Source organism: Suncus etruscus, chromosome 8 (assembly GCF_024139225.1).
Source record: "Suncus etruscus isolate mSunEtr1 chromosome 8, mSunEtr1.pri.cur, whole genome shotgun sequence".
Lineage (NCBI taxonomy): Eukaryota > Metazoa > Chordata > Mammalia > Eulipotyphla > Soricidae > Suncus > Suncus etruscus.
Window position 1 is genome coordinate 48,795,876 of NC_064855.1, and position 3,762 is coordinate 48,799,637.

A 3,762-nucleotide genomic window follows, 5' to 3' on the forward strand; every position below is an offset into this window, starting at 1 on the left:
GAATGCCCCTTGATCCAACATCTATGGAGAAAAGTCTGGAGAGTGCTCAAAGAACTTAGAATTGAGCTGCCATTTGACCCAGCAATTGCTCTCCTAGGCATATATCCCCAAGATGGAAGGACATTCATTCCAAAATACATATGCACCCCACTATTTATTGCAGCACTCAGTATAATAGCCAAATCTTGGAACCAACCTCGATGTCCAACAACAGATGAATGGATCATTAAGATGTGGTACATATATACAATGGAATATTACATGGCAGTTAGAAATGATACAATCACAGACTTTGCAGCAACGTGGATGGACCTAGATCATGTTATGTTAAACGAAGTAAGTCAGAAGACAAAAGAAAAACACAGAATGGTAGCACTATTCTGAAACACCTAGAACACATAAAAAACAAAAAAATGACATTGAAGAAGCATAACTGCTAGAACCACAAAGAAAGACTTCATAAACTTCATTCCCTGATCTGCACAGCCACCAAGATCTTTAGAAACAGGTCTGATTTTACCATCCAAGATAAAGTAGAAGTCTTCCACATACCACGAAAGCAGCAAGAGGAGAATTAATGATCTATTTTTTTTGACGTCTTTATTTTGGTGTGGAGATTACGGTTGATGTCTCCAATATTATTTTATTTTATTTTGTTTTGTCTTTCTCTTTCTTTTTCGCACTGGAGTATGATTTGATTTCAGAACCGAGATTATTGTGTGGTGCCTGTCTTTATTGCTGTGGTGCTTATCGGTTATTTAATTCGATATTTTTTTTGTATTGTTGTGGTATTTTAATTACTTTTTTTCACATCCTCTCTCAAACTGAGGTTGGAAGCCTCTAGACAGGACTCTGCCTATTTTCAGCATATTTGATTTTTGATTGAGAAGAGGACATATTAGGTGATGGGTATTCCCCTGATTCAATGTGAATATGTACCCAAAATACTACAGTGAAAGATATGTAAGCCATTATGAAAAAAAAACGATTGTGTTTTTAATCAGAAATTTTCTTTGACTTACATGTATTATTATTATATCAATTATATTATATGTTATGTTATGTCACTATATTATGTTATATTAGTTTACCTCATTATGTTAATCAATTTTGTCCTTTAAATGAATTCTTACTTTAAAAAAACAAACAAACAAAAAAAACAACTTTAGTTTGCTCTGAAGAAAAAAAATAAAATAAATAAAAGATAAGATAAGGCCTCCCAAATCTTACCACAGGCTGTGTTCTTTACACTGGCTGTATAGAAAGAGGAGGTACAGTAAAGGCACCCCATATACACCTCAACACAGGCCCCTTGCCGGGTATGTATTGTGAATTGGGGGACAAAAAAAAAAAGAAAAGAAAAAAAGAAAAAAGAAGAAAGAAATACTCGTGGTAGGCTCGGGGGACCATATGGGATGCTGGTGATTGAACACGGATCAGCCCACGTGTAAGGCAAATGCTGTTCCTGCTATGCTATCATTCCAGCCCTGGATCATTTAATCTTGATTATTATGCTCATCACAAAAGTTTCCTTATAAGAATGAGATGAACTTACTTTTCTTTCGTCCTTCCTTCCTTCCTTCCTTCCTTCCTTCCTTCCTTCCTTCCTTCCTTCCTTCCTTCCTTCCTTCCTTCCTTCCTTCCTTCCTTCCTTCCTTCCTTCCTTCCTTCCTTCCTTCTTTCTTTCTTCTTTCTTTCTTTCTTTCTTTCTTTCTTTCTTTCTTTCTTTCTTTCTTTCTTTCTTTCTTTCTTTCTTTCTTTCTTTCTTTCTTTCTTTCTTTCTTTCTTTCTTTCTTTCTTTCTTTCTTTCTTTCTTTCTTTCTTTCTTTCTTTCTTTCTTTCTTTCTTTCTTTCTTTCTTTCTTTCTTTCTTTCTTTCTTTCTTTCTTTCTTTCTTTCTCTCTCTTTCTTTTTCTCTTCCTTTTTCTTTTTTTTTTTGTTTTTTTTTTTGGGGGGGCCACACCTGGTGATGCTCAGGGGTTGCTCCTGACTATGAGCTCAGAAATCACTCCTGGCTTGGGGGATTATATGGGATTTTGAGGGATCAAACCACGGTCCGTCTTAGGTCAGCCACGTGCAAGGCAAACGTCCTACTGCTACAACACAGCTCCGGCCCCTCATGTTATTTTTAGACCAAAAGAAATAATGTTATAATATAACTGGAGACATCTTTCTTATTTCACTTTATAACTCTACATAGCCACCTGTTATATGCTTCTTAAGCTCCTTAAACTGGCTTGATTTTTAGTTTGCTGCATATCATGGAAGAAAAATTTAAGAACCTGCAGCAGTGAACAATAAAACTTCTACTAATGTGAAATGTACTGATGTTTATGGTGTCATGCACTTTGACGCAGAGTTTTATATTTATGTATTGAAGATAGATGGAATTTATATGATTATTTTGGGAAGCATGCTTCAGCTGACTGATGGTTTTGCCTACAGTGTCCCAGATTTGTCTGGCAAGGCAGCATCTGGAAATTGGAAGGACCTGAATACAATGACTATCTGAAATGTTAAAAAAAATTCTGAGTATGTCTCATAAATTATAATTTAAGAAATGTGTTCAAGGAAATAATATCTCTAAGTATACTTGTGAATCAGAAGAAGTAGTTGTTATTTGATTTAGAGATGTGATATATGGTATATTATTCCTTGGCGGTGGAGTTTGAGAAAATCTGGCTGATTTAAGAGGTGTTGTGAAAATCTTTTAAAATAATTCAAAACATTTCTTACATTTGCTTTTTCTACAATTCACTTTCTTAAAATAGGATTTGAAGAGGTGAGCCATTTAGTGGAATAGTTAATTTCTGAAATTTGACTTAAATTAAAAATATGGATTTTATTGCATGCAGTCCTTAGCTCTGGGAGATTCTAAGAAACTTTCATTCATTGCTGGTGGGAATGTTGTCTAATCTAGCTTTTCTGGAAAACAATATGGCTATTCCTCAAAACCCTGGAAGCTCTCATATGATCCAGCAATACCACTCCTAGGGATATACCCTAGGAACACAAAAACACAATACAAAAATGCCCTCTACACTCCTATATTTATTTCAACTATATTTACAATATCCAGAATCTGGAAACAACCCAGATGCCCAACAATATGAGTGGCTAAAGAAGCTGTGGTACATATACACAATGGAATACTATATGAAGTCATGAAATTTTCCTATTTATGGATGAACATGGAAACTATTATACTGAGTGAAATAAGTTGGAGGAAGAGAGACACAGAATAGTCTCACTCATCTGTGGTATTTACGAAAAATAAAAGATCATGAGGGCTGGAGTGGTGGCGCGGAGTGGTAAGGCATCTGCCTTACACACGCTAGGCTAGGATGGACTGCTGGTCGATCCCCTGGAGTCCCATATGATTCCCCAAGCAAGGAGCAATTTCTGAGCACATGGCCAGGAGTAGCTCCTGAGCACCACCAGATGTTGCCCCAAAATCCACCCCCCAAAATAAGATAGTAAGGTAATAATACCCAGAGACAACAGAGATGAGGGCTGGCAAAACCAGCCCAGGACATGAAGCTTACCACAAAGATTGGTGAGTGTAGTTATAGAAATAATTACATCAACTATCATGACAACGGTAGTGAATGAGAGAAATAGAATGCCTATCTCAAAGATAGGGGGCATTGTGGTTGAAAGGTTGTATTGGTGAAGAGGTGTGTGTGTACTTTTTTTTTTATTACTAAAACCCAAATGCAAACATGTGTGTTTAAATAAAGATATTTATAAAAATAAAAACTAT

General features: G+C 35.9%; 1 non-coding gene across 1 annotated transcript; it reads left to right on the top strand.

The window, feature by feature from the left end:
* Positions 1-1,213: 1,213 nt before the first annotated feature.
* LOC126016576 (small nucleolar RNA SNORA51) lies at positions 1,214-1,346 on the top strand. The gene has a single exon (XR_007498369.1). It is a non-coding gene; the product is annotated as a small nucleolar RNA SNORA51 (small nucleolar RNA).
* Positions 1,347-3,762: the final 2,416 nt, after the last annotated feature.